The sequence below is a fragment of the Felis catus genome, chromosome B3, assembly GCF_018350175.1.
Source record: "Felis catus isolate Fca126 chromosome B3, F.catus_Fca126_mat1.0, whole genome shotgun sequence".
NCBI classification, from domain to species: domain Eukaryota; kingdom Metazoa; phylum Chordata; class Mammalia; order Carnivora; family Felidae; genus Felis; species Felis catus.
Window position 1 is genome coordinate 87,514,811 of NC_058373.1, and position 8,521 is coordinate 87,523,331.

Below are 8,521 nucleotides of genomic sequence, written 5' to 3' on the forward strand. Positions count from 1 at the left end.
CATACAATTATTCTATCCTATCTCCTCAGGGGAAAAAATATATATCTTGCAGTTATCCTTGACTCCTCACACCTCACATCTAATCTATCAGTAAATCCTCTTGATTCTGACATTAAAATTTCCCTCTTTCCCCCATCTTTTCCTCCTAAAATCCAAAGCACTGACAGCAGAAAATACTGGAGAGAATGTGATACAACAGGAACTCTCATTCATTGCTGATGGGAATGCAAAACTACACAGACACTTTGGCAGGCAGGCTATTTCTTACAAAACTAAACAAACTTTACCATACAGTCTAGCATTCACATTCCTTGGTAGTTATCCAAAAAAGTTGAAAACTTATGTACACATAAAAATCTGTACACAGATGTTTATAGCAGCTTTATTCATAACTGCCAAAACTTGGAAGCAGCCAAGATGCCCTTCAGTAGGTGAATGGATACATATACTGTGGTGCGTTCAGTTTGCTTTTAAAAAAGAGGGATCTCAACATAAAGAATCCCAGAGATTTATGAGGAGGAGTCTCTTTAGAACTCCTACTTTGTTACCCTAAAATGGTTAAATCTGCCCCACTGAGTCCTGACTGGACTGTGAGGTCTTAAGAGCAGACACCATGTATGATTATTTTTTAAATATACATAGTTCCATGTCTGACTGCGGCCCTGCCCACCAACGCAAGTTATTCAAGACAGCACAGGGGAAGTACACAGGGGAAGTACCCCTCAGTTCCGCACCACTCCAGGGATTAACCAAAATGACAAAACAGAAGAATTCCCCTCAAAAAAACCTCCAGGAAATAACAACAGCTAATGAACTGATCAAAAACGATTTAACCAATATAACAGAAAGTGAATTTAGAATAATAGTTATAAAATTAATCGCTGGGCTTGAAAACAGTATAAAGGACAGCAGAGAATCTATTGCTACAGAGATCAAGGGACTAAGGAACAGCCAGGAGGAGCTAAAAGATGCTATTAATGAGCTGCAAAAGAAAATGGAGACGACCACAGCTCGGACTGAAGAGGCAGAGGAGAGAATAGGTGAACTAGAAGATAAAATTATGGAAAAAGAAGCTAAGAAAAAGAGAGATAAAAAAATTCAGGAGTATTAGGGGAAAAATAGAAAACTAAGTGATGCACTAAAGAGAAATAATCTACACATAATTGGTATTCAAGAGGAGGAAGAGAGAGGGAAAGGTGCTGAAGGTGTACTTGAAGAAATCATAGCTGAGAACTGCCCTGATCTGGGGAAGGAAAAAGGCATTAAAATCCAAAAGGCACAGAGAACTCCCTTCAGACGTAACTTGAATCGATCTTCTGCACAACATATCATAGTGAAACTGGCAAAATACAAGGATAAAGACAAAATTCTGAAAGCAGCTAGGGATAAACATGCTCTAACATATAAAGGGAGACCTATAAGACACATGACCGATCTCTTACTGAAACTTGGCAGGCCAGAAAGGAATGGCAGGAAATCTTCAATGTGACAAACAGAAAAAATATGCAGCCGAGAATCCTTTATCCAGCAAGTCTGTTAATTAGAATAGAAGGAGAGACAAAGGCCTTCCCAAACAAACAAAAACAGAAGGAATTCGTCACCACTAAACCAGCCCTACAAGAGATCCTAAGGGGGATCCTGTGAGACAAAGTACCAGAGACATCGCTACAAGCATGAAACCTACAGACATCACAAGGACTCTAAACCCATATCTTTCTATAATAACACTGAATGTAAATGGATTAAATGCGCCAACCAAAAGACATAGGGTATCAGAATGGATAAAAAAACAAGACCCATCTATTTGCTGTCTACAAGACTCATTTTAGACCTGAGGACAACCTCAAATTGAAAGTGAGGGGATGAAGAACTATTTATTATGCTACTGGAAGTCAAAAGAAAGCTGGAGTAGCCATACTTACATCAGACAAACTAGACTTTAAATTAAAGGCTGTAACAAGAGATGAAGAAGGGCATTGTATAATAATTACAGGGTCTATCCATTAAGAAGAACTAACAATTATAAATGTCTATGCGCCGAATACGGGAGCCCCCAAATATATAAAACAATTAATCACAAACATAAGCAACCTTACTGATAAGAGTGTAGTAATTGCAGGGAACTTTAACACCCCACTCACAGCAATGGATAGATCATCTAGACACATGGTCAATAAAGAAACAAGGGCCCTGAATGATACATTGGATCAGATGGACTTGACAGATATATTTAGAACTCTGCATCCCAAAGCAACAGAATATACTTTCTTCTTGAGCGCACATAGAACATTCTCCAAGATAGATCACATACTGGGTCACAAAACAGCCCTTCATAAGTATACAAGAATTGAGATCATACCATGCATACTTTCAGACCACAATATTATGAAGCTTGAAATCAACCACAGGAAAAAGTCTGAAAAACCTCCAAAAGCATGGAGGTTAAAGAACACCCTACTAAAGAATGAATGGGTCAACCAGGCAATTAGAGAAGAAATTAAAAACTATATGGAAACAAATGAAAATGAAAATACAATCCAAACGCTTTGGGGTGCAGCGAAGGCAATCCTGAGAGGAAAATACATTGCAATCCAGGCCTATCTCAAGAAACAAGAAAAATCCCAAATACAAAATCTAACAGCACACCTAAAGGAAATAGAAGCAGAGCAGCAAAGACAACCCAAACCCAGCAGAAGAAGAGAAATAATAAAGATCAGAGCAGAAATAAACAATATAGAATCTACAAAAACTGTAGAGCAGAGCAATGAAACCAAGAGTTGGTTCTTTGAAATAATAAACAAAATGGATAAACCTCTAGCCAGGCTTCACAAAAAGAAAAGGGACAGGACCCAAATAGATAAAATCATGAATGAAATGGAATTATTACAACCAATCCCTCAGAAATACAAGCAATTATCAGGGAATACTATGAAAAATTATTTGCCAACAAACTGGACAACCTGGAAGAAACGGAATAATTCCTAAACACCCACACACTTCCAAAACTCAAACAGGAGGAAACAGAAAGCTTGAACACACCCATAACCAGCGAAGAAATTGAATCAGTTATTAAAAATCTCCCAACAAATAAGAGTCCAGGACCAGATGGCTTCCCTGGGGAATTCTACCAGACATTTAAAGATAATACCTATCCTTCTCAAGATATTCCAAAACAGAAAGGAAAGGAAAACTTCCAGATTCATTCTATGAAGCCACCATTACTTTGATTCCTAAACCAGACAGAGACCCAGTAAAAAAGGAGAACTACAGGCCAATATCTTTGATGAATATGGATGCAAACATTCTCAATAAGATACTAGCAAATCGAATTCAACAGCTTATAAAAAGAATTATTCACCATGATCAAGTGGGATTCATTCCTGGGCTGCAGGGCTGGTTCAACATTCGCAAATCAATCAATGTGATATATCACATTAATAAAAGAAAAGATAAGAACCATATGATCCTGTCAATCGATGCAGAAAAAGCATTTGACAAAATTCAGCATCCTTTCTTATAAAAACCCTCGAGAAAGTCGGGGTAGAAGAAACATACTTAAACATCATACAAGTCAATTATGAAAAGCCCACAGCTAATATCAACCTCAATGGTGAAAAACTGAGAGCTTTCCCCCGAGAGCAGGAACACAACAGGGATGTCCACTCTCACTGCTTTGTTTAACATAGTGTTGGAAGTGCTAGCATCAGCAATTAGACAACAAAAGGAAATCAAAGGCATCAAAATTGGCAAAGATGAAGTCAAGCTTTCACTTTTTGCAGATGACATGATATTATACATGGAAAATCCGACAGACTCCACCAAAAGTCTGCTAGAACTGATACATGAATTCAGCTAAGTCGCAGGATACAAAATCAATGTACAGAAATCAGTTGCATTCTTATACACTAATAATGAAGCAACAGAAAGACAAATAAAGAAACTGATCCCATTCACAAGTGCACCAAGAAGCATAAAATACCTAGGAATAAATCTAACCAAAGATGTAACAGATCTGTATGCTGAAAACTATAGAAAGCTTATGAAGGAAATTGAAGAAGATATAAAGAAATGGAAAAACATTCCGTGCTCATGGGTTGGGAGAATAAATATTGTCAAAATGTCAATCCTACCCAAAGCTATCTACACATTCAATGCAATCCCAATCAAAATTGCACCAGCATTCTTCTCAAAGCTAGAACAAGCAATCCTAAAATTCATATGGAACCACAAAAGGCCCCGAATAGCCAAAGTAATTTTGAAGAAGACCAAAGCAGGAGGCATCACAATCCCAGACTTTAGCCTCTACTACAAAGCTGTCATCATCAAGACAGCATGGTATTGGCACAAAAAAGACCCATAGACCAATGGAAGAGAATAGAAACCGCAGAACTAGACCCACAAAAGTATGGCCAACTAATCGTTGACAAAGCAGAAAAAAATATCCAATGGAAAAAAGACAGTCTCTTTAACAAATGGTGCTGGGAGAACTGGACAGCAACACGCAGAAGAATGAAACTAGACCACTTTCTTACGCCATTCACAAAAATTAACTCAAAATGGATTAAGGACCTAAATGTGAGACAGGAAACCATCAAAACCCTAGAGGAGAAAGCAGGAAAAGACCTCTCTGACCTCAGCCGCAGCAATTTCTTACTCGACACATCCCCAAAGACAAGGGCATTGAAAGCAAAAATAAACTATTGGGACCTCATGAAGATAAAAAGCTTCTGCACAGCAAAGGAAACAATCAACAAAACTAAAAGGCAACCAACGGAATGGGAAAAGATATTTACAAATGACATATCAGACAAAGGGCTAGTATCCAAAATCTTAAAGAGCTCACCAAACTCCACACCCGGAAAACAAATAATCCAGTGAAGAAATGGGCAGAAAACATGAATAGACATTTCTCTAAAGAAGACATCCAGATGGCCAACAGGCACATGAAAAGATGCTCAACGTCGCTCCTCATCAGGGAAATACAAATCAAAACCACACTCAGATATCACCTCACGCCAGTCAGAGTGGCCAAAATGAACAAATCAGGAGACTATAGATGCCGGAGAGGATGTGGAGAAACGGGAACCCTCTTGCACTGTTGGTGGGAATGCAAACTGGTGCAGCCACTCTGGAAAACAGTGTGGAGGTTCCTCAAAAAATTAAAAATAGACCTACCCTATGACCCAGAAGTAGCACTGCTAGGAATTTACCCAAGGGATACAGGAGTACTGATGCAGAGGGGCACTTGTACCCCAATGTTTATAGCAGCACTCTCAACAATAGCCAAATTGTGGAAAAAGCCTAAATGTCCATCAACTGATGAATGGATAAAGAAATTGTGGTTTATATATACAATGGAGTACTACGTGGCAACGAGAAAGAATGAAATATGGCCCTTTGTAGCAACATGGATGGAACTGGAGAGTGTTATGCTAAGTGAAATAAGCCATACAGAGAAAGACAGATACCGTATGTTTTCACTCTTTTGTGGATGCTGAGAAACTTAACAGAAACCCATGGGGGAGGGGAAGGAAAAAAAAAGAAACAAAAAGAGGTTAGAGTGGGAGAGAGAGCCAAAGCATAAGAGACTCTTAAAAACTGAGAACTGAGGGTTGATGGGGGGTGGGAGGGAGGGGAGGGTAGGTGATGGGCATTGAAGTGGGCATCTTTTGGGATGAGCACTGGGTGTTGTATGGAAACTAATTTGACAATAAATTTCATATAATAAAAAAATTAATTAAATAAATAAATAAAATAAATATACATAGTTCCTAACACAGTACTCAGCACATGATATTTAATAAATGTTTATTAAAATACTATATCATGTTTTAGACTAATTTGTGTCATATTTTAGATGGTCCTTGTAATCAACCTGGTATTTTAAATGCATCAAATATGCAAATTTCTACAGAAAGTAATATTTATATTCATGGGGGCCAACAATATCTTATTACTATACTTCGGACTTACATACTACCCCACTTTCCTATGTATTACCTGATTTGTAATGATTTTTTGTCTCTTATGTATCAGTATACATATAAATATACAAATATACAAATAAATAAGAATTCTTTTAAAAAGTTAAACATTATACAGAGTTCCAAACTTATCATACTTGTTTCAATTAAATTTTTTCAAATTATTTAAATAAAATATGAATGTCAACAAATAGAAAGATATTAAGCATGAGATACGTAGTATCAGTTATTTGGAAAATTTAGAAAGGGCATTGTTCTGCTTTCTTTAGGAGGTGGAAACAAAGCATGCTGGAGAATCTGTTGGTGTCTACCCTGGGAGACAGGTAGGGAAGGTAAAGAGGCTTGGCAATAAATTGTACTTCCAGGAGGCTAAAGAAGTGTTGGGGGTCTGAGTTTGGCTTTTTATTTTTCTTTCTCTATCTGGCTAATTTCACTTAATATAGTGTTCTTGAGGTCTATCCATATTATCACAAATGCAGAATTTCCTTTTTTTTTTTTTAATATTTATTTTTGGGAGAGCACACGCAGTGGAGGAGCAGAGAGAGGGGGACGGAGGATCCAAAATGGGCTCTGTACTGACATACTGACAGCAGTGAACCAGATGTGGGGCTCGAAATCACAAACACGAGATCATAACCTGAGCCGAAGTTGGATGCTCAACCAACCGAGCCACCCAAGTGCCCCAGAATTTCCTTCTTTCTTATGGCTCAATTATATATATATATATATATATATAATATATAATATATTATATATATTATATACATATAAATATATTTATATATATATAAAATCACACCTTTTAAAAAAATTTTTTTTAATGTTTATTTTTCAAGAGAGACAGAGACAGAATGCAAGTGGGTTAGGGGCAGAGAGAGAGGGAGACGCAGAATCCAAAGCAGGCTCCAGGCTCCGAGCTGTCAGCACAGAGCCCGATGCAGGGCTCAAACTCAAGAGCTGTGAGATCATGACCTGAGCTGAGGTCGGACACTCAACCGACTGAGCCACCCAGGCGCCCCTCACACCTTTTTTAATCCATTCATTCATCAATGGGTATTTAGGTTGTTTCCATATCCTGGATATTGGAAAAATCCCACAATAACTAATTCTATTGTGGTTATCATTTTGCAATATATTCATGTACCAAATCATCATGTTTCACACTTAAAACTTACACATTAAATGTCAATTTTATCTCAGTACAGCTGGGGGCATGGTGAATAAGTGCTAGAGGCTCACTGAGCAACTGTAGGAGATAGAACTCCTTCCCCTACTCTGATTTGGATGCTTTGAAAAACTGCGATAGATGCTGTCATAGTGGAAGAACACTAAATACAAATGGGTGTAAGGAGAAGTACTGTAATTAATTGAAGGTCACAATGAATTTAGAGTTGGAGTCAATTGAGATGTCATCACCACAGGAAAATAATGCTTCAAAGGGATATGAAGTTTTATAAACTTTAAAATATAAATCAGCAGGTAATTTGTTCCAGAAGTCCAATACAAAATTTCCATCAAAATAGAAAAGGAGAAAAGCTTTACCACTATAAATTCATGTATGCTGTATTTCTCCTCCACTCAATGTTTACTCTTGCAGTTGTTGCTACCTGAGAATCCTATATTTCATAAGTCCTTTAGGAAAAGGCAAAATGGTGAGGTCAGGGGGGAAAGTGTCCATGTTGCCACACTCCATGGGGGCAATTACATGTATAAAGCCAAATTTGTTTGCCCAGCTGTGCTGCTGGGGAGTAGGTGGGCCTCATGTTCTCCCCTCTATTCCACGTCAGAATGTTAAGCCCACCCCCTTAGGTAAAGTTTCTTCACTTAAGACCTCAGATAGTCTTAGGCTCCCCTAAGTTTCACTTCAAAATGGAGCAAACAGAGCCACATCAGGGCCCAGGCAGGCACCATCTGTGCAGAATGGTCCAGACTACACACACAATTCAATTCCCCTAATTTGGTGCACCTTTCCTTGGCTGCAATAACTTGCCTGGTACTTATGACACTTGTTTAAAATCAACTCTCCAATTCTAGGACATCTAGGGGAATATTAGACACTAACCAACAATAATCAGAAAACAACCCTGGATTGTGTGGAATAAAGTCAGGTTTTAAGAGAAAGAGTCATAAACTACATCTTAAGTCTAAAAGCATTTGCTTAGGATTCTGAGAATTTTTACAAATAAATTTTTATTAAAATGTCCCTTAAAAATAAATAATCATGTCTATAATTTTTTGTATTTTGGAAATCCCAATCCATTGACATCAATAGAATTTTCTAGTTGAAAGAAAATGGAATAAACAGTGCAAGCATAATAATGATGCATAAACCAATGGATTCTAATATTACCTTACTGACTTTGCCTTAAAATGAAATTTTTTTCATTGATATACTTGTACTTTGATTAATCACTAGCAATTGTTTGGTCAATATGGTGACACTCCTTACTTTCAAATCACCAATTCCAAATAGACAAATTTCTTTTAAATTGGGTTCATAATCATAAATTTTCTTCCCTACAAGAACTAAATTACTC

At 37.5% G+C, this 8,521-nt stretch overlaps 1 long non-coding RNA gene across 1 annotated transcript in view; it reads left to right on the forward strand.

The window, feature by feature from the left end:
- Positions 1-6,455, forward strand: part of LOC123386054 — a 28,328-nt gene extending 21,873 nt beyond the window's left edge. The window contains exon 3 of the long non-coding RNA XR_006599544.1: positions 6,254-6,455. This is a non-coding gene — a long non-coding RNA (uncharacterized LOC123386054). The remainder of the gene's footprint in view (positions 1-6,253) is intronic.
- Positions 6,456-8,521: the final 2,066 nt, after the last annotated feature.